The following is a 23,380-nucleotide window of genomic DNA, read 5'->3' as shown; positions in this document are numbered from 1 at the left end:
TGGGAACCCGCGGGCGTCCAGCTGCCGAGGCGCCGGCTCGGTGTCCGAGTCCAGCTGCCCAGTGCCGACTCCTAAGGCAGGGCAAGGCAGGCGATCGTCCGCCGAGGAAGACCTGTCCATGTGTCCAGTTCCCGGCGAGGGGGCAGACACAAATAACAACAATAGTACCTCGCGCAGACCGGGCGGGGAGGAAAGTTTCTGGCCCGCGTCAGAGTAGAGACCGCCAAGGCAGGGAGATGCTAAGCAAGACAGGAGGGTGACACTGTAGGAAGAAGGAGACAACTGGAGGGCTGCACTGGCAGGACAGGGTCCCGGGTGCGGTCCCCGGGAGGCGAGCCGCGGGGTGCGCTGTCCAAGGTGCAAGGGAGGCAGTTGGTCCTTGGCAGACGCGGAGCCTGAGCGGACACTACCGGCCCGCGGCAAAAAGAGCGGAGAACAGCTGTGTGGGGCGCCGGGCACCCCCAATTCGTAAAAGTGCGGGAGCCCGGGGAGCTGCGGGGAAGGGCGCAGGGGGGCTCCCCCACACCGCTGCCTTCCAGCCTCACCTCCAGCTCCGCTCCCCTCCCCCCTCGCCCACTCCTCTCGGTGCCTGGTCCCCGGGCCGCGGCGGGGGCGGGACCGGGAACCCCCTCCCCCCGGACTGCCAGTCCCGACGCCCCGGGGATGCTGCGGGCCACCGAGCCGCTTACCTGGGGCCACGGTGCGGGGATTCAAGGCAAACGAGCGCGGGGCGCGGCGCGGCTCCTCCTCGCCTCGGCGTCTCCTCCGGATCGCGCTTCTGCCGGACTCCGTCCGGGGCGCAGAGCTGCCAGACGGGGCCAGACTGCAGCCGCCGCTCGCGCCGCCGCCGCTGCCGCAGACAGAGGACGCCCCGTGGCGGCTGGAAGCCTGTGTGAGTAGCAGCGCCCGGGAGAGTGGGATCTGCTCAGGGGCGCTGGAGACTCCGCGGCTCGGGGCGCGCGGGCGTGCGCACGCGCGCCTGCCAGTGTGAGTGAGTGTGCGCGCGCGCGCCCAGGGGTGGGGGGAGTCGCGAGGGGCGGGGGGAGCGAAGCTGAAAGATGCTCGTAGGGACCGAGGCAAAATTCATCGCCCCCGGAAATCCGTAAAGCGGAGGAAGGATGGGCCGTCTGTCTCGACCGGAGGAACTGCTGGCCCCGCGGTGAAGCCAGTGGAGAGGGCGGCGTGGCGCGCTGGATCTACGGATTCCGGCCGGCCTGGGGCCCGCTGAGCGCTCGGCCACCAGCACTGCATAAGTCGCTCCCGCAGCACTGGGTCGCGCTATCCCCTCGGGGAAAGGGCCCAGAGGACTAGCTCGTGCCACTGCTGCCGGTTTGGATTTCTAGGCTGGACGTTCAGGGATAGGTCATGGTACTCCACAGTTGCCATGGCGACCTTGGAGGCGCCAGGCCAGAGCCTCCCGGTGCAGGGAACTCGGGTGCACGCGATGAACTCCGGGCTGGGAGCTTGGGGTGCACTGCTCAATTCGGTATAGGATAAGGTTGAGGAGCCTGGGCAGAGAGGGTGTACTCAGGGTGTTAGGTTGCCTCAGCTGTGGTTGAACACGGCAGAAGAAATGTCACCTTTTGTTTTCCTTGGAAGTCACTTTGCCTCAAAGTTATTCAATTTCCACAAAAAGTCTCTGAGTTCTTTTTGTTAGGATTCTGCCAACTGTCCAGGCATACAAGTAGTGCATCTTTCAAGTAGGCTGGTCCAGGAACTCCTTAATCACCAGAGAACTCTAAACCTTAGAAACTGTGGTTGAATCACTTACCTGTCCTATTCCTAAAAGTACATCGACCTGTCAGGATACTTTTCCATGCTTACTTTAAATGAGTAGACTTTATTCACCCAAGAGTTCCTTCAAGGAGTCTAAGGTCTGTGTCACAGTTGCCATGCCCTTCCTGGCAGGCATCCTCAAGACTGGGTTGTGTTTTGCACTTCTGCCTGCCCTCCAGTCCGTGCACAGTGCCACTGTACATTATGTGTTCTCTATAAATGTTGAATGAATGACATTGTTTTTTCGCTTCACATATCCTGAAGGCAGAAACTTGGATGCTGGGAATGTCATTACCATCCCACTAGGCTTTGCGTGATTTAAACTTATGCCAGTTCCCTGTGTGAAGGCTATTTTCCCCTCTGGCTGCAGGGCCCCAGTGCAAAGGAAGAAAATCAGAGAAGGCTGACCCATTGTACAAATTTAGCAAAAGATTCCCACAAAAGAGCACTCAGAAAGGAACTCACTGATAGATTCCGCATGAGACGGGGATAAAGGTCCCGGGGACACCTAACCTCCCTAAACTGCCAAGTCGCCAAGTCACACGTACTTGGCGTACTTCGAGGTTCACACACTCCCTTTTGTAGTAAAGACTAGGGAAGGATTTTAAATGATTTTCTGTTTCGAAAAACTGATCAGAAGCAAGCTCTTCTCTTGTCGGGAGCGCTAGGCCCTGAACTCGGGCCCATCCATTGCAAGGTCGGCAGGGACCGCTAATTCTGCCTTTGCAGTCAGGCTCCCTTCCTTCCATCTTCGTATTCCCAGTCATCTGCTTAGAAGCAGGAGCGCTCAATTTCACATTCCACGCTCAATTTCCATCCCTTTGAACTCGGGCTCTTCTATGAGCTGACTCTCTTGCTAGGCATGATACCATAGCTGCGAAGTCTAACTGAAATAAGAGTGAAAATTAAAAAGGATTTATCTGGATGCTGCCAAACAAATCCACTTTATGTTTTCTCCTAGGGGTCCCTCTCAATGACTTCTCCACTGTCATCCCATTTCCAGTTTTCTTTGGAGATGTTGCTGTGATCTTGGAATTCTTGTCCTTTGGTTGAATGGGAAGCAGAGATTATCTAAAACTTTTACTTGAAAGGAATTTCGAAAACTCGTGAACAGGTATGCAGAGTGGACCCCTGACAGCCAACCTAGGCAACAAATAAATGTGAGGCAAAGTCTTCCAAGGTCATTGGCAAGGGCTTGGAAAGATACACCCGTTTTCCATGTGCGTGTCTTACCTGCTGGAGTGGGAGAGGGCTAAGCAAGCTGCAGCTTCTCCAATACCTTCACACCGCCAAGATAAGGCAATGTCTTGGAATTAGGCACAGAGCAAATGTTGTTTGCCTCCGTTGAAAAGATACGTCATCGACATGGAAAAATAAACAATGGAAAGGAAGATTAACAATTTCACATATTTAAGATTTCTGGCTGACATCATGATAAAAGTTTCAGGGCTGGAGAGATGCTCGGCTGTTAAGAGCATTTGCTGATCTTGGAGAGGGTCCAGGTTTGGTCCCCAGTACCCACGGTCACTGTAGACAGTTACAACCACTTGTGACTCCAACTCTAGGGAGAGCCAGTACCTCTGGATCACCAGCCTCTTCAGTCACCAGCATTCGTGATCACAAACCTACATGCACGGCACATACATACACATAATCAGAAGTATATGAAATATGTTTAAAAGATATTTAGCAAAAAAAAAGATATTTAGCTATTTAGATAGTAGGCAATAATGAAATATGTAGCCGGGAAACCCATTCCGATAAAAGAAGGGTTCTTAATGTAACAACTCTTCTTCATTGGGCTATAGTTGCCATGAAGCACCCAGACACTAACTTCTTCAGAAACACAGGATTGTGACGGAGAGCCCGAGGCAAACACTTATAGCTGATCTGGTCATGCCTGATCAGTCCGTCTGTCTAAATAAAAAGCCAGCGGCTTCCACCTCCAAAGACCAGAAGATTTCAGCAGGAAGATGTTCTGTGAGTCTCAAAGTCAGTTCCTCTTGATGGGAGCACACTGCTCCCAAATGCTCTGAAGTGAGAAGGCAGAAACCGTTAGCCGAAGTGCTGCTGTGGTTTTAGTGGCTGTGAGCTCGCATAAGGATGCAGGTAATTTCCCTCATAATTAGGTCCCAGATCATTTAGTCCACTTGAGTTTTAAATGATAAAAAGAACCTTGACCAGCACCTAAAAATCAAAGTACAGTGTGGAGCCTTGGACCAGGAGCAGGGCTCAGGTTACTTAGTTTATAACCACGCTGTTACTGTTAGCATGGCCTTATTCCAGATACTTCTTAGGGCAACTTAATTCTGGCCAGATGTTAGACATCATAAGGAAAGTCAAAAACCAGAAAGGAACTTATAATTTATCCCAAGCAGAAGTGGACAAGTATCTCTTTCAGCCCGCAGAGGGCATGCTGCGCACTGGGCATTGTAATGCTGTGTGGAGTTACAGATCTCCTGGAAGCCAGCAGGAGTCTCTCTCCAGGAAAGCGAACATTTGAATAAACAAGGCTTTGCACCAAGTTTCAGGGAGTTAGGAGAACACATTCTAATGTGGAGATCCGTGCTTAATATAGATCCTTTTGCACATTGTCAACTTGCAGCTAAAGGAAAACAAAGTAGTGACTTAATAGTATCTTATTCTTTTTCTTATAGCAAAGGGGTAAATTTTTTATATATATACACATATATATATAAATGTGTGTATATATATGTAATCATATATTTATAATTCAATAAACCTCACTTTTAAAAATCTTTCAAACAAAGCCTTGACTTCCCTTGTTGCCTTTGAATTGATTCTTTTAGATCCTCTCAACTTCCAGCTCTATCTTAGCTCTTTTAGGTTCTTTATTTTTAATCTAAAGACCTACTTGTCAATGTGGGGAAGACGCATAAGCAGATCAGCAAGCTAAACAAGTGCTTATTGAGTATCTACTATATAATCCGTTCTGCTCTTCTCATTTGATTAGCAACAGAAATGAGGTGGTTTGCCTTTAAGACAGTTTGGCTCACATTGTTCTTAAGAATAAAAAGCAGTGAGCATATGCAACATTTATCAACTGATCAAGTGCAGCAAATAAACTTCTATTTTAATTACCAAAGAGAATTAATGAAGCTGTTGCTAAGTAGGCCGTTTGGTCAATGATTGAACATTAGTGGCCAAGTCCATACTCAGATTTTCATGGTCACACTCCCTCCCTCATAATAATAATGTAAATGATCACTTCTCCAGGTTTGTCGCTGTAATCTGAACTTGAACTGAAGGTGTGAAGAAAATCGCTGAGAAGTTAGTTGTCGACAGTGGCAGTGAGGATCCCTGGGCAGAAAGGAATAGGGTAGAATGTGCTAGCGCTTACGTTAGCCCATCGAAGAATTTGTAGGGTCACCATGCATTTGAACTCTATCTGTGAAGACCCAGAAATCCATTCTGGGATAACTGTTATGTAAGTTTGTATTACCGATGTCCTTAGGACATGTAATTTTCTTCCTGCCCAGTTTATTTTTACTTATTAGCACCAATATTTTTAGTTAATAAAACTTTTAAAAAAGACAACTTTCAAGTAATTAGTAGAAAAGCAGTAATCTACAGAAACAACATTTTCCGTGGTGGAAAGCAGTGTAACAAGGATGCCTTTCCCACATCATATAGGGTGCCATAAACATAAAGCTACATAATCAAGGCTTTTGAAAGCCCAACCATCATGCATTGAACGCTTACATCATCAGCCTTCCTATAGGTTTCTGAGGTTGCATGTGGGGGAGCCAAGACTGCTATACTTGACCATTGTTTGAACTTTCTAGAGGTAGTCTTAGCATAACATGAGAATGACAAAGGATTCTCTACCATAAGACCTAAGTTCAAATCCCTTTCCAAACAGTGACCTGCCATGCGACCTTGGGGGCCTCACTTACCACACTTCCATTGCCATGTCTGTACAAGCTGGATAACACCTTTCTTATCGGAACACACTTTCTTATAAGAAAATTCCATGAAGCAACATGAGATGGATTCCCTGGCATTGTAGAATATTGGCTCCACAGCAAGTGTGTGGCAGAACCTTGGAAGAAAGACATGATTGAGAAGCTCCTGAAACAAGGATGGTAACTTCTGCAAGACCGTACCACTAAATGGGGTCGATGATTCCCGGGAATCCTTTCTGAAGCTATTTTAAGAAAACCACCACAACCAAAAGTTGGCAGAAAGTGATACAAACAGGAAATTGCAGATTCCATATTCTAGAGGTGCTGTAATTCTGTAACTTCTGCCACTACTGCAAAAGCCCAAGCCTTTCTCTCCATCTGTTTTTAATTACTATGTTTTTTTTCTCTAGTATACAGATTCTGATTCCCCGGTGATGTTTTGCCCCCTAATTTAACTATGAAAACATTCATTTTCCAGATTAATACCAATGTTTAAAATTCCTTTCTTTAAAAAAAATGACAGTGCACTGCCCACAGATGTGCTCCCTGGGAGAAAAAACAAGCAATACAAAAATATAGAGAGAAAAATGCAGAAACATTACCTTGTAGGGGCCAATCATGGTCATATTTTAATGTATACCCTCACAGAAATTTGTTTATATTTATTTTCTTTAAATGTTATTTAAGTAAAGCAGTAGCTATTAAATGTTATCATTGTAGCAATAAAAAAAACTTAAAGACATTAATAAAAAGTTCAAAATCTTCCCATGCATTTTCTTTTTCAAGTTGGGCTTCTTCCTCAAGCAAGTCCTTGGGATGAGGATTTTAACTGGGCATCCTTGAAACCTTATGCCTTTATTTCTCTGCTTTCACCATGTCTAACACCGAGTCCTTCTTAATGGTCCTTTAAAAGTTTAATTTTACCTTGCTGACGTGTTCTGGAATTACAAGCCGTGCTCCTTGGCCCCCGGCCATCCTGTGGAAACTTTGCATTACTTAACCTCCACCCCCCAAAGCAGATCTAGCTCTAACCTTGGACTGGGTACTGTGTTCCCTGGTGGAGCAGGAAAGCGTCTCAATTTCAATAAGTAACCAGTGCTCCCTGGAGTCACCATCCATTAGGTCTGCAGAAGGTTGGCTCAAGAGTGGCGAATTATTTAAATAGATGTTTTATGTCCATTGCTACCGGCAGAATGGAGAGAGGTGTCAAACAGTCCTCCATAATTAATGCAAATGGTGGCTAAAATTCCAATGGACTTTACTTTCGCAGTTGATTTGTTGTGTTTTTCCCAGGAAGACATTATATTCAATAAAAAGGGCAGCGAGGTTTATCGTTTTGCCAGATTGCTCACTGCCTGGAGGGCAACAGGTCCCCAAAGTAATAATACCTCAACCATACTATCCCACTATGCAAATATGGTTGCCTTTCTTAAAATGAAACTAAACAACTACTGGACGAAAAGAGGGGAGGAAGACAAGGAGAAGGGAAGGAAAATCAGGTGAGTTGTCTGGAGAAGTTGTCTTAGTCTCTTTCCGGTAGTGATAAAATGCCATGACCAAGGCAGCTTGTGGAAGAGTTTGTTTGGCTTAGGGTGCTAGAGGGATAATAGGCCACGACAGAGAAAGGAGGTAGGGCTGGAGCAGCAGCTGAGAGCCCGCATCTCAAACTACAAGCATACAACACAGAGAATGCCTGGAAACTGGGCATAACTCTGGAAACATCAAAGCCCACCCTCAGTGATGCTTCCTCCAGGAAGGCCACACCTCCTAGTCCTCCCAAAACAGTGCCGCAAACTGGGAAACAAGTATTCAAACGCCAAAATATAGGGAGCATCCTATTCAAACCACTGCAGGAATGTAGTCTGTCGACTAACTAGTCACCCTATATTGTAAATGATGTAAGTTTTGCACAGGTAAGTGACCACGCTGAATTGCATTCCATATAAAGAAAAATGTGAAAACAATGCAAAGGAGTGAAATGCAATGTCTCTTGGAAATTATATATGGGAAATAACAATATGCACAGAAAAGTTTCGGTGGGTGCTAAATTGCAAAAGAAAGATGTAAGAACTGATGGCACAGATGTAGCCTTAATCAGAGGAGCTGGTCATGGTTACCGAATCACTGAATTTGAGCGTCTAGGAAAGTAGGTTCCCTTGGCAGAAAATCATGTATCTTTATCCTTTCTTGTATTAAGTGTTCTGTGTTTGTTTGCAAAGACCTACTTTGAGGTGAAAAGGGTTTTAGACAGAGGGACAAATCAGTCTTTTCTGAGATAGACTAAATTTATGGCATTGAACCTGAGTGGTATAATTAGAACAAAAATAGAAAAATGTGTTTAACAGCATGAGGCCAATGATTCAGAACCAAGTCCATGGGCAGTGAGAATCCATAGAAAGCCCTTCGGATGTGACATGTCACTAACATGAAGCCCACAGAGTTTACTCACTTCCATGCCCTTTGGTTACTTTTTTAAAAAAAAATCAGACTTTAATTAATATAATGAAACCATATTTGACTATAATGATAAAAATAATTAATGGCTGCTAAGAGGGAGAGAGACAGGGAGGGAGGGAGAGAGATTCATTGATTCATTCTTCTCCAGGGACAAGTCCCCTAATGGGTTTCCCAGTCTTAAAAACCTAAATAGTCAGTCCTAAACATATATATGGACTCAGTAGATTATATATGTAATTATATACATATAATATCATAATAATTTTAAAGTTATGAATTTGGCAGAGAGAGTGGGGGCACAGGAGGAGTTGGAGGTAGAGGAGGGAAGGGTGGAAATTATGTAAATACGGTATTCATGTACTAAAGCCTCAAGTGAAGTTTAAGTTTTTTAAATTAAATGACAATTTTTTGTATTATTACTTAGCTCCTTCAGTTCTAAAGTATGCTCTATATACTTAATTTTCGCAGTCACCAGAATGGATATTTATATTTAGTGATAAGATAGACGACATGAAAGAGGGAAATATCAATCATCAGACTGGACTGAATTTATCAGGGTGTGAACCTCTGAACCGCACCAAGGCTGGGTTTTCTCATCTACAAGCAGAACTAGCTTTGTGTCTTTGTGTCAGGACTGCCTTTCTGTAAAGACAGGAGAGGACACTCAGCATTCCCTTGCTTTCTAAAGTTGGCATGAATCTAAAGATTTGAGGGTGTGTGGCGTTTACCCCTCTTCCCACTTGTCTGTTTTTTCTGTATGTCTTCAATATGTCATCTCTCTCCCTCATTTTCTCAGCCTGACTAGCTATGTCTCTACTCAAAAAAAAAAAAAAACCCTGTATGAACTTGAGAATATTTATTCATCACAAATGATCTCCCTTTGCATATTTCCTGTGTGTAACCTGCAGTCTGAAGTTGAAAATGTTACAGGATTTAAATTTCCAGATATATAAAGATATGAAAAAGAACAGTCAGGTGGAGATGGTGCACCTCTTCCCTGTGCCTTCTGTCCAACTCATGTCCCTCACCCCGCCACCGCACCGTCAGTTCCCTAAGATGTCATCTAGTGGGAATCCACCCCCGGGGACTACACAACCCTTCAGTGTATCAATGTATCGATACCGTAAAGCTGTAGCGGAAACCATGACCATGAAGATCGCTAAAGGGCTGTAGTTACACGATCTAGCCTCAACCACGCAGAGCGTTTCATAGTGGGGGAACCATATGGTTTTCGACATAAAAGAATTGAAGTTTTTTTCACACTTTAGGCCTTCCAAGAGTCAGTTCTCCGTGTGCCGAGACTCAGCTCAGGATTTACATTTCTTCGTCTGTGAATGGGGGATTTAAAGCATAGTGACGAGTTGCCTGCTGATTAAAGCGACTGGATCCAAAATGAGTGGGGGGGGGGGGGGGGATGCCCTAGTCTCCCTTCTCTTGCGGTTTTAACCGTAGCAATCAGAAGCCACTTGGAGAGGAAAGGCTTCGTTTGGACTGTGTGTCTTGATTACAGTCCACAGGAACCGAAGCAGGGCAGAAGCCTGGAGGCAGGAACTGGAGCAGAGACCACCGGTGGGACACTGCTTACCAACTTGCTTCCTATGGTTCATTCAGCCTGCTTTCTTACTCCATCCAGGACCATCCTACGGATGGCACCGCTCACACAGGGCAGGGGTCTCCGGCATCAATAGTTAATCAAGGAAAACACCCCCCCCCAAAAAAAAGACTTGCCTACAAGTTGGTCTAATGGAGGTACCATCTCAACTGAGGCTCCTGCTTCCTAAAGGACTCTAGCACGTATCAAGTTGACCAAAACAGAGCAAAAGTAACAACACATCTGTGAGGCTCCCCTTAATTAAAGGAATCTAAGCAGAGAGGGTGTGTACAGCGCGCCATGATCAGTAACGACCCTGCTCATCCGACAGTTCTTGGATGCTACGGAACAGACACTCCAGACGGCCATGCAACCGGGACAGACTTGAGTAGTATTAATCCATGAGCATTTCAGCGACGACTATAGAAGGAAAAGCGGAACACAAATGGAAATTAGCCCTTAGCAGCTGCTTAGTGAAGCAATTTACATTTTAGATTTCCAGAATAGCAACACTGGTCCAGAAGAGGAGAAACAGGATTTCGTTCTTATTGTAGTAGAAGATCTCCCACTTGTTAGAAATGTGCTCTTGCTGTAAAGGAAGAGAAAAATAAATGTAGCTGGAAACGCTAGCCTGCACCGAGAGGGTATTTTTGGGTTTTGTCTTCCAGAGTAGTTGGCGGTGTCTTTTTACCCAGTCTCTGGCAAAGGGGATCTGTTTGGAGCCTAAAATTTCTTTGGAAATTTAAAGGAAATTACTGATGTTTTGTTGACAGCCATGTTTAATTATTTGGATGTGTTTGTGTGTTAGTCAGATAACCTGTCAGTACTAAAATTTATGGGAATCCTGTGTAATTCTTGAAATTGAAATGTCAGTTATGACTTTGTCTTAATTTCCCCTAAAGTCGTTCCTTCCTTCTTTTCAAATTGTCCTTCATAGGATCACCTATAACCAATAAACTCCTTGGAACTTTCAGGGAATGCAACTACATCAAGGTACTCTTCAGGGCATACCAACAGCGTTGTGAAAGAAATATGTAGTATACACACATAGAATCACAATCCACTGATCTAGACTCACAGAGATGTGCAGTGTAGACCTGGGAAGCCATTTCACCAGATCTTCTGAATGGACTTGCCTTGGAGACGCTGGCATAGAATAGTAAGAAGGGAGGTGTGAGTGTGGACAACACCACAGAATCCAACCCGTGCGCTCAATGCACCTTCACATTTAATTTCTAGTCTCCTTACCTTCATGATAGGGCTTTATTTTAGACTTTGATTAATTCATATGGCCTCAGAAGGAGAATGTGCAAATTTTGGTTCAGCCATGACCCTTTCCCTTACAGTCTCTGAATTATTTTTCCAATGCCTGTCCTAACATTTTCAGTTACAGACTAGAGATGATACCCATCTCAAAGATTATTGTGATAATTAAATTGCTGTCATAAGTATTTTATAGAAAACTAAGAAATTGTAAAGATCCTGGCATCTTTGGGAATATTGCTTTGGTTAATAGAATATTTAATATTAATATTTTCAAAGCTAAAGAATAGTATCATACTTGAATACAAGCTGAACTACTTGACAGAGTTTCTGAGGTGAAGAGCCAATATGCAAGGTGAGTTTCTATTCATCTCACATCTACACCAGTGTTTTCCCATGTCAGACTCACTAAAATGCAAGGCAGATAATAAGTAAGATAATAATAGTATGTCTTACACATCAGTTGGGCTCCCCTGGACCATTGTCTCACTCACTCTGCTCTACTCAGCTTGACTTCCTTTTAATCTTCTTCTGTTTTTATTTTTTCCTGTTCTACATTGTGTATGTGACTATTTATGCACAGGCAAATTTCCTAAGGGCTGTGGAAACTGTACATAGCCTTCGCCTTCGAAGAACACTTAGACTTCTGTAAATACATCAGCCATCACTGCTGACTTTTGTCTTTGTTGAGTGTTTTCTTGGATTTTTATCATGTTTTCCCAGTTTAAATCACAGGGCAAGAACTCTGTCTGGTTCTATTTGAAAATCAGGGAGAGGGTGCATTGTTGTTCAATCAGTTCCACGAAGCACTAGCATCCATGGGAGGCGTATAGGTGAAAATGATTATTTCTGCTTATTGAAAGGAGAAAAGAAAATGTATACTGTATAATTTCCAAAGCATTTCCACATCAGTTCTCTCATTTGTACGTCACAATGACACTATTAAAAAAAAAAAAAAAAGCTAGAGTGGGCAGTTTGGTTGTTATCTTCCCTTGACCACAATGAAAACTAAGTGAGAGGAAGGGTCAATGCGACAGGTTGCCCAAGAACCTGTCGCAAGTTGACACCATGGCTACAGGGGACAGAAAACCCTAAATCTTCTTAACCAGTGTGGCCAAAGCTCAGTTACTACTTGTGGGTCTTGAACCTGCAAAGAGGCATTTGATGATTTTGTATGATAGCATCTAACTTCGATGCTGGCCCACAGCAAGCGCTTAGATGATGAATGGAAATGCCCCTGTGTTTCTCAAAGGCCACTTTCTCGACATGGTAGAAAACCATTAGTATATACTACATATACTGTCAGCTATGCTAGATAGGGGCGATGTTTGCATATTAGTTGTTAGGAATTCCCTACAGCCCTTGATTGTCTTGATTGTGCCACAATCAAATAACCGTGTGTGTATTTTATATGTGCAGCCATGTGAGGGACGACATCAACATCCTGTACATCCTTTCCTACATCCTATCTCTTTGGAGCGGCATTTTGGTAGAATTTTAGCTAAACGTTTTTGTCCCAAATAGTTCATTGCGGAAACTGAACTTGCTGTCACAGTTCAGAAGAGACTGACCACCCTGGGCCACTCACGAAGCCCCTCCCACAAGCATGCATTGTCCTTGGTCACCAACACTCACCTGTTTTGTTCTGCTTTTCACTTCCCGGAAAAAACTGACAAATCTTCTATCAAATGATTTCTCTCAGGAGAAAATCTTATTCAAACAAAGGCGCTAGGAGATGCTCTAATAATGGTGTCAGAAACTCTAAATAGGACTGAATTCGCTAATTCAGCCAGGATCAGAGACTTCAAGGTCATTATTCCTTTCACAAAGTCATCTGAGGATTCAAGTAGTTTCCCTTATCATATTCTACTGATATACTTCAGTGTATTTCACATTTTCAACTCAAAACTTTTGCTAAACTTTAAGTACACAGATACATGTTTTGTCAAATGTTTCTATTTTTATTTTTCTCCAAGAACTCTTAAAACAAGATAACTGTTGTCAATAAGCTGCTTGTTAAAAATGTAGATTTTGCCTTTGATAGGTTATTTAACAGCCCATCTTAGCTTTGAGTTAATTTTTAATCAAGTATTGAACATCTCTAAAAATTTAATTGTTATGATAAAATACACCAATCACTTCCTGTAGGGCATGTGTTATTAATCTCATTTTTTATTGGTGACAAAACTCTGATTTGGAAAGGTGGAATTAGTTGCTAAGGTAAGAAATTTAATAAATATTAAAATCTTTTTAGGACCCAGATCTATCTTTCATTAAAGGCTATGTATTTTTTTTAATACACATGTGGCCTCTCAAATTCTAGGAGCATCAATATTTTACAGATACATACTTGTGTATGTTGGAGGGTTGGGCGGGGAGAGAACCTTGCTCTCTCTTCCTCTCTCCATCTCTCATAATAGAAAGCAAGAGAGATTTATCCAATGGGGCCACACTGGAAAGAAGAACCAAGAGATCCAGTCCCAGATCCATCTTCAGCATTTTTCTTTTTAGAAATCAGTCTTGACATCCAAAAAGCAGCCACACTGGGAAGAGATGAATGCCAGTGGTCATCTCCCGATATTTTGGTATATACCTATCTCAGTTTGACCTTTACAGCATCTTAATTAGCCATGGGCTAACCTTTACAAATCATTGTTGTTCCAAGAAAGTAAATACAATTTGGAAAGAAAACAGGTTCCCACTTTTTGCACCTCTGAAGAATGGTGTCACTGGGCATAAAAACTAGCAGTCAATTTAATAAGCTATTTATTCCTGTAATAAGAGAAACTTCTATTATTCGTGAGGAATAGACCACATTTGGGGCTCCTATAATAAATGGGACAGGTAGCAATTGAAATTCTGAATATATTGGAGCCACAGCATGTTGCAGACCAATTAAAATTGACAGGCAAGTGAAGCAAATACACATGGACAAATACACAAAATTCAAGTTGTTTTTAGGGTGATTTTTTTTCCTTTTCACTACTTGGTATTTATTTTTCTTGCCTCTGGATATTCCCCTTCATTGTATTAATCTTTCTGCTTGGCTTCTGAATTTTAATCAAGTTGAACACTGATAGATAATAAAATTTTAATTCATAGTAGAATATGTTGGCAGGTTGATGTCGTTAGTACGTGATGTTGGGAAACTATCACTAACTAAAAATACACGCTTCTGCAGACAATATATAATTTTCATGATCTTAAACCGCGGTGGGAAAATAGACACTGTGCTCAACGTTTTAGCCATGTGTTCACCTCCCTGTATGAAATTAGCATTGGCAGCTGGAGTGGGAGATTACAGGCTACAGCTCCCTTAACCTTCAGCCGCAAGCGATGCTTAGTGAATTGCCTCCATGTGCTTCTAAAGTGCAGGAAGCTGAAAAATATAGGTTTGGTGCTAATGATGAGAAAACACAGCGAATTAGCACCACTTAGCTTGGAGGAGGGTTGGACATATACATATTGCTAATGGCGGTGATGGGATTTTCTTTTATGGCGTTGAGGAAGAAAGTCTTGTGTAAGACAAGCCTGACGAATAATGATGAAAGACAAAGTAAACAGCATTTACTGAAAGTCTATCACATGTTATATATATATATACATATATATATAGTATGTGACATGTATGTTCTATATATACCATGTGTTTAATATAGACAGATGTATGCCGTATTGTTCTAATTACATTTTTCATATTAGCTGTATGGAGTAGGTGCTATAACAATTATTCACATGACCCTGGGCTACCTGCTTAAAGCTGAGACTCAAACTGCAAAGCTCATCCCTTCTGATTTCAAGGCCCTACCTACCAACAACGTTAGTTGTTTTTCATGTGATAGGCTGTCAGGTATTTGTGTGTTCATGAATGTGTTCTAATGTTTAAAAGGTAATGTTAAAGAACAGCGAGGTATGATCCCCAAACAAGCTACTTTATTTAAGCCCAAGTCCAGTTGTGGTTTAAAACTGACGCTTGGCTTCTGTCGCCGTCAGCCAGCATCCGCAGTGGGGTGGTGAATTGGTGGGGGAGGAGAAAACAGCTGTTCTAGAGACAGTGAAAGAAAAAGGAGGATCTAGTGAAATGCTTCCTGCCCTTAGACAAGATTAATAACTCTTAAGTACTTTTCTAGTTAATAAGCTGTGACAGAGTCACCCACTTTGGTCCCAGACAATATGGAATGATTGGATTCCTTGGAAATAATGCTTTTTAAACAGAGCGACTGGCTGGCTTTATAAGGTTTTGAAAACAAATAGTTTGGGGATAAACTGTCCACGCGATGAATTTGTAAAAAAGAAGTAAACAGCGCCATCTATTGGACTTTCACTTTTACGTTTTGTAGATGACCATTGCGATTTTGGTCATATGTAATCTATACACGGAAAAGAAAGCATTTGTTACCGTCCATGATGATTTCAAGCTACTTAAAAATAACCAAATACCCATGTTATGTCCAATAAAAATTATTTACAAGGAAACCTTCATGATATTTTAGAAACCCTCTCTTAACGGAAACGCGTTTTCCCGCATCGAGGCATCGCACTAGCAGTAGGTGTGCGACACCTCCACAAATTTGTGGAGTGATCCATCCCTCTGCCAAGCTGAAGATTCTCCTCTCTAGCTTCAGTTTGATCCACACCTGTGCACAAATACTCTTTTCTTTACAAAGAAAATAAGAAAGAGAAGCACTTTTCCTGACGAGGAAGCCATGGCCCACAGAACAGGCAGACGCTGTCTACAAGGCGCCCTTGGTAGGAAGGGCGCTCCTGTTAGTCTGCTTGTTGCTTGTTTGTGTCTCTTCCTTGTACCATAAAATGCCTCAACTGGGAGCTCACAAAGGAAACGTGTCCATTGAGTTCCAGGTGTTGTGAGCTTAGGGCCCAAGATGAGCCAGCGCCATCGGTTTAGTCTCTTGTTAAAGTTCCCTTGACTAGGCCACATCACAGCAGACACCATCATTCTGGGAGTATCAGAAAGCAGATAGGGCACCGTCTGCTCCCTTTTTTCAACAAGATCAAGTAAGCCATTTTGCAAGCTCCGTATCAATCCGTTCTGGAGGCAGTGCCCCAGTGACCTAATTACTTTGCTCGTCCGTTAAAGGTTTTGACACATTCCAGCATTGCCTTGGAGGGGACCAAGCTTATCACACGTGATCCCCGAGAGATGTATTAAAAACCGTATCTACACCAAAGCAGAGCTGGATGCATCTTCACCATCTCTCTCCCTGGGAGAATTCAGTGTGCTGGATCACCTGGTTTTCTCTATCACATCTCTCTCGGGCTCAAGAGGACGCATCCAGCAGCCAAGCACAGTGTGACTCAAACTGTGGTCCTTGGACCACCAGGGTCAGCTTCACACTGAGAGTTTACTGAAAGACAAGGAATTTGCATTTTCCGGGCTCTTCTTAGTTTTCTTGGGCAGCCGTGTGTGGGTTTACAGTGATCTGTTCTAGAACTTTTCTCCAGCTGTTGTTCTAGAGTAACCCACGATTAGGCACCAGCTCCATCTCTGTCCTCTGAACAGTGGTGCCTTCTCAGGCACAGTGTCAGTGAGTGTAAGCCTCTGAGTACTTTACCAGGCCACACTGGTGTGTTTCTTATCGTGGTCAACTGCAGGTCCTTCAGGATGTGCCTGCAAAGACAGGCCCTGGACCAGGAAGCAGGACAACAGAAGGAGGGGGACCCCCACCCGGGCTCTCCTTCCTCATGGCAAGGTGTAGCTTTTTCACGTTCCTCCATTGCTTTTTATTCCCCATCCGCTGATTCCTTCCATTATCTCAAACTTGGTGGCATTCTGTGACAACTAATCTCTTCCAGAATGCCAGCTCTTAATTAGCTCCAGAGCCCAAGGGGTAGCTTGTGAAGTCTGAAAACATATAGCATCACATTGCCTTGCATTGCAATACACCAGTAGACAAATTACTCTGTAGCCAATATTTTGTTTCCAAATTCACTGCTACTTCTTCAAATAAAACGTCCCTGCTCTAACCTCATAAAATCTCCTTTGTTGCAGAGAGCCTCCAGTGTGCTTTGGGGGAAAGCCCACTCCGCACAGTAAGGCAGTTTGGACAGAGGTTTAGTTATTGAGCAAACTGTTGTGGTTGACTCCCTGGAATTGCCCACTTTGACTATCCTAGGAGATGTGGTGCACACATTGAAGGCAGTGAAGCACAGATGTGTCTCTGACTTCTCCTCCTTCTAGGAGCAAAAGGTGTTCATCCTCAAGGCCAAGGACACTTTTATATGCAGCTAGTTCGTCCATGAAGACTTGTTCCAATGTAAGCGCACTGTGCAGCTTATCCATATCAACCTCCTTTCTCCAAAACCATAGCACATGCCATCTGAGCTAGTATATAGTTAGTTATAGACCACTTTGAAGTGGTCTGAAGTTTTGTGGAAATTTGCAGCCCCAGCACTGGGGAGGCACGGGTTCAGGTTGAAGAAATGAGCATGAGTAACGAATATGGGAAGATCTTCTGCATATTTGTTGCTTTTATTGATTAATGAATAAGGAAGCTCATTGGGCCTACAGCAGGGCAGAATAGAGCTAGGCTAAATCTACATAAAACCTGAGGGAGCTTGAAAAGGAAATCTAGACAATAAAAAACAAAGTTTAGCCGTATTTTATTCCCAGATGAGCTTTGCTTGCTGGTGGCATGCTGCAGCCCCTTTAAGAGAGGATTTTCTGATTCAGTGGTAGTAGAGAAAAAGCCAGACAATTTTGAAACAGCAGCTTCCTGGGCCCTGCTGCCAGCAGAAATTCTGACTCTTTCTGGAGGTCTGGCTATGGAGCATTTAAATGGGGTTTGTGAGCAGAGTGATACAACTTGCTTAATGGCAACACAGACCTGCTGTGACCCAACCCTGGATCTGGGTGGAGAGAATAGCAGTGAACAGACCTCCCCAGACATGTTGTACTGGGTGGAGTCAAAAGACAAAGCAGCCTTAGTCATAGTAATACTGCTTAGGTTTTTAAGAAGCACTTAGTATTTTAAGAAGCCACCCTGATCAGAAAAGGACTACAGATACACAATAAGGTCAGATTCAGACAAAAAAGAACTCTAAACAAATCATAGTGTAGGATAAATGTACATAGGCTTAGCAGAGAGAAGACAAAGAATATAGAGAGTTATAAAAGAAATAAATCATTTAAAAATAAAACAAAGTCTTTAAAGAGACAGAATAAAGATAATAAAATAAATATTAAAAAGTAATAGAGTAAAAACAAATAAGCCACATAAAGATGAAAAATGCACAGAAAGTCTGAATTATGTATATTATTGCATTTTCTTTGGATTTTTTGACTTTTAAAGAACTACTTAATGAAAGACATTTCATTGTACGGACTGCTAAGTTAAGCCAACATAAAGGTATCTTGACTTCAGAATTTGAGTCTAAAGTTATATTGCTTTGGAAAAGAGGCTTTGCTTTTGTTTCCACAGAAGATGAGAACCTGTGGATTAATTCCTGACTAATGTGGTTTGATGGACCAATACCCCCTGAAAGGTTGCCATGAATACTCCCAAAAATTTTTTGCCCAACAAAAAGTAGGAAACAGTTTGAAAAGTATGATGCCCAAATTCCCAAATATTATTTATAAATGTTTGTTTATATTTAAAGAGAGATATAATATAGAGATTTGTATTGGTATGGATCTTGATTTATTGATAAAAATTTTAGCTCAATCTTGTTATATGTATATTTCTGCTCTTGACTGTGGTATTGTGTTTGTACAGCTCATTTAAAAATGTGATGTATAATTTAGAAATATAGGTTAATAGATAGTCATCTATAATAGTCAAGCTTATAGTCATGTTAGTTAGGTTTTCTAGATGTACAGAGATATATTTCAGATGGATAGGCATTCTTCAAACCTTTCAAAGACTACAGAATATGGCATTTAAAATGTTCAAGAACTTAGGACCTTTCATAACAATGAGACACATCTGCTCCTGGCAGCACCAAGCCACTTCAAGAGGATGACAGGCATTGAAGAGGCTCTTTATGGAGTTTGTTAGCTGTTTGGGCAAGAAAATGCTCTTTCCTGGGCTGATTGATGGTATGATATGCTATGTGAACTGGACATGCAGGACCCACAGAAGAAGCAGCCTCCTACAACACAATACCTTGAACAAGAGTAGAAATACATGTATAATATGTTTTAACAAAATTAATCTCAAATTTGTATCAATATACAAAATCTGAATACAATATACAAAAGTCAAATCCAATATAAAACATTTAAAACTAGTAGTTGCTTTTTTAAAAGTAGATTCAATAATCTACCTTTTTATCTTATCACACCTATATTCTCCCTTTTTTCTTTTCAAAACAAGAACCTTGAATCTAATTTCCTTTGCTTAGCTTTTTTCCTGACCCTTACCCATAATAATTTGTAACCAACCTTTAAACAAAGACAAACATTCATAATCTATTTTTGGGAAATATGAGTATAATTTTCTAGTGGTGTAGTTTCCTGATGATTGAAGGCACTGGTAATCTTAGGGGGAACACAAGAAAATTTAGGATTATGGTCAAGTCCTGGCGAGTATTCTGTGAGGCTGGATCACCTCAGCCAGCTGTGCTGATCTGAGTGTAGAACTCAGAGGAAACTGCAACAGATTTTCTCTGAAATGTTGGATCATCTGGGCCATCTGCTCCTATTGGAGATTTTTCAGGGGATCTTCTTTGATCAAACCTGATTTTTCTTAACCTAGAACGAATCCAAATCCTCTCATTTCTTGTAGGAACAAAAGCAAAACTTCTTCTCCAAAGTAACGTATCTTTTGCTTAAAGTTTGAAGTCAAGGCATTTTCAAAATATATAGGTTGGAATAATCCAGCAGCATTTATGATCAAATGTCTTTTAGCGGCTGTTGCTCCTTCCTCAGCAGTCAAACAATTTAAACACATACAATATCCAAACTCTTTGTGTATTTTCCACTTTTACGTGGCCCTTGTTAAACTCTATTTCTTTTATTTTTATTTTTATTTCTTGATTTTTTTGAAACAGGGTTTCTCTATGTATCTCTGTCCTGGATCTCACTCTGTATATCAGGCTGACCTTGAACTCAGAGATTTGCTTGCCTCTGCCTTCCAAGTACTGGGATTAAAAACATATGACCCCTAGCACTGAAATTAAAGGTGAGGTACCACCATCTGAATTTGTTTCTGCATTGATCTGTATTGATCTTCAAGGCCAGGGTGGCCTTGAACTCACGGAGCTCTATCTACCTTTGTCTCCCAAATCCTGGGATTAAAGGTGTGTGTCACCATTGCCTGACTTCTAGTGGTTTTATCTTTGCCTCTGGTCTTCAGGCAAGATTTATTTACCAAAATACAAATAATATACCACCACAAAAGTCCTGTAAATAGTGCAAAGTAATAAATTAGAAAAATGCAGGGCTTTTGTGTCTTCTAAAGGCTTGTCACTGCAGAGTCACAAGAGTGGATTTCACAGGCTGCAGACTCAGCCCCTGCCCAGACTAAGCCTTTCTTTACTTGGTGATCCAGAGGCCTCTCTTCTACAACTCATAACGGTTGACCAGGCATTTCCCCTGCTATAGACCTGTCAGTAAATCCCATTCTCTGGTTATGTCTTCACTACACGGCTGCCGCGTCTGCTCCAGTGGATCTCAGCTCCATGTGAGGAGCACAGCTCAGTAAAATGCTCATGCTCAGGTTCCCTAGGCAAGTTTGAGTCATTTATCCTGGAACATTGCCAAGGGTTTAATGTGTTTAACATTTTCCTGGGTAATCCCAATGTCAGTGAAAATGGAGAGCGTCCACTTTCTGGTTTCCAGTGGGCTTGGCTAAGAAGATACTCTTTCACCTTTCTCCTCTAACTTCAGCTGGCCCACATTCCAGCTGAAGGGTTACATATTAAAAATGAACACATGTGAGTTCAACCCTTCATAAAAACCAAGCCAACAAGGATGTAGAGTCCCAAAAATAAAAAAAAATAAAGTACATAAACACAATGTATGATACTCATACTGTGACCTACTTCTGACACCTTATGGAAATGGCTGGAATCCTCAGCTACTTTAAAATTTCAGGTTTGGGATTCCCCAAACAACTCAAAGAACCTGCCTAGTTGATGTATAAATTATAAACTGGTGAGAAACGGGAAATTCTGGCCAAACACACTCCTGAGGCTTTCTGCCCATATACCCTGTTTTCCTAAGCATTTCTGCCAAGATCTACTGTTAGCAAACAAAATGAAAGTGGAAAGATGAGAGGATTTTTTGTAAGAGGATGTGACATGGGCAGAATTTAGAACCTGCAACACTCCCTCAGATGTGCTGTCCAGCCGATGATGAGACCAGCGATCATGTCAAACTGGGTTACTGCCCACTCTGCACCGCTTCCAGGATTTTCGATGTGAATCACCGCTGAGGACAACAGCTTGGGATAGCTCTCAGCCTACCACTACATCTTGCCTGATACACAAAGTGTCTGGGGTATATGTGAATGGCTAATAAATGTGTGTATAATGGACATCATTAAGATAAAATTACTCGCATTAAGAAAGAGTGCCCTCCCATATAATTGAAATTTGTTTAATTGCATTGCACACTATTAGAACCCTACTGTTTCAGTTGGTGGTCAATGGAAATGATAATAACATAAAAATCTTTATGTCTAACATCTAGTTTATCAGGAAAAATTAGCTAGTATGAAATACATAATTTGTTTATAAAATGTGTTTTTGAACCATTTAAAGAATGAACATATTTTTGCCATTTTCACTGAATAAGTGTACAGGGAACCTTGTGGATGGTTGTAAAAGAACTCCTAACTGAAGGATACGCCTCGGAAAGGTGCATCAACTATTGATCTAAAATTGATAGGAAATCATTTCACCCTCCTAACATAGATTTGTATGCACTAAAGGGCAACCATTTTTTTCATCTGCTTTACTCTCTTCTCTCTCTCTCTTTCTCTCTCTCTCTCTCTCTCTGGGACAATTTTATCAGAATTTGCTAAGTTTAGATTTTGTTGCCATTCTAAGAAATCAGAGATATGTCCCTGAAAAAAATAAAAAAAATTGATGTCAGAAAGAGTAAGAGACAGAATAAGAGACAGAAAACACAGATGAGAGACCCCCAACCATGCTGCTTTTTTTTTAATTCGCAGACTCATTTTTGTAGGTTCGTTTTCTTTGTTCTTCCTTTTCCCATTAACTAAGCATGTCAGAGCTGACCCAGCAGCAGGCGAGATAAAAACAGAACCAGCGACACAGTAGCATCATAGGCTTTTAGGAGCAGAATTGTGTTCCTTTAGAACTGTGTTTAATATTGGATGCATGCCCAAGTAAAAGTCCCCCTCCCCCAAAAGCAGAACAAAGGGCTTCCTCGTTAGCTTCAGACTTTACATAGAGAATCAAGGGCACAGAAGGTTGTCGAAACATGAGGATCCCCTGCTGCCACAAGAAGGACAAGGTGAAGTCTAGAAAGCACATAGCAGGAAGTCGGTCTTATGACAATTAGAGACTAACAGTGACTTGAAAATTTCAGACTACTGATGAATTGATAGGAAATGAATGAGGGGTACAGGAAAGGAGGGGAAAAGAATAAGCTTAGGATGAGAGAGAAGAGAAGCAATTTCTCTCTACCCTCAAAGAGAATTCTAAGCTGAGCTGAGGGGTGTCACCCTGTAATTCCATCTATTCAGGAGGCTGAGGTAGAAGGATTCCAAGTCCAAGAATTGCATTGGCCACAGGAGGAGTAGAAGGCCAGTTTCTACAACCTAGTGAGACCCTGTCACCAATAAAAAAAATTACAAAAAGGACTCAGGACATAGCCTAGTGATAAAGCAATTGCTTAACGTGGATATGGTCCTGAGTTTAGTCCCTAGAAACACCAAAAGAAACAAAGGAAAGACTTGATTCTTAAGCACCTGGATGAAAAGCTAGAAGAGTTTCTTCACAGGCTGTCATAATTTATAAGGTTACAAGTTGGTTAAAAACACTCTTTCAAGGCCGAGAACGTAGCTCAGCGGGTATAGTGTTTGTTAGCACGCGTGCATGACACTCTGGGATCAATCCCTGGCTCTATATAAATTGATTGTGCAGTTACAAGCCTGTCATCCCAGAACTCAGGAGGTGGCATTAAGAGAATAAGGAGCTAAGGTCATATTCTTCTACACAGTGAACCCCAGGCCAGCATTAGAAACCAAGCTGGGAAAAGATTGGAAGAAGCAGTGGAGAAAGGGAAATCATTCTTCCTGTCTCTTGATGAACGGTGGCAACTGACTTGTTCTACAACTCTGCCATGGCAAGGCAGCCCACTGAATGTGTCCTGGATCTGAGACTGCACAGGGCTGTGTGTGCACCAGAGGGGAACCAGACCCCAGTCATCTCCAGGGTA

The 23,380-nt window shown here is 42.4% G+C and overlaps 1 protein-coding gene across 4 annotated transcripts in view; it reads right to left on the bottom strand.

Moving 5' to 3' along the window:
* Positions 1-954, bottom strand: part of Enox1 (ecto-NOX disulfide-thiol exchanger 1) — a 554,924-nt gene extending 553,970 nt beyond the window's left edge. For 3 of the 4 annotated variants that reach the window (XM_087912247.1, XM_048422009.3, XM_087912248.1), the window contains exon 1: positions 690-953. The gene's annotated coding sequence lies outside the window, so the exon portion shown is untranslated. Of the gene's footprint in view, positions 1-689 lie in introns of all 4 variants that reach the window. The other variant, XM_048422010.3, reaches the window with a different exon arrangement.
* Positions 955-23,380: the final 22,426 nt, after the last annotated feature.

The sequence above is a fragment of the Myodes glareolus genome, chromosome 12 (assembly GCF_982192425.1).
Source record: "Myodes glareolus chromosome 12, mMyoGla1.1, whole genome shotgun sequence".
NCBI classification, from domain to species: Eukaryota; Metazoa; Chordata; class Mammalia; order Rodentia; family Cricetidae; genus Myodes; species Myodes glareolus.
This window is presented reverse-complemented; position numbering and strand designations above follow the sequence as displayed.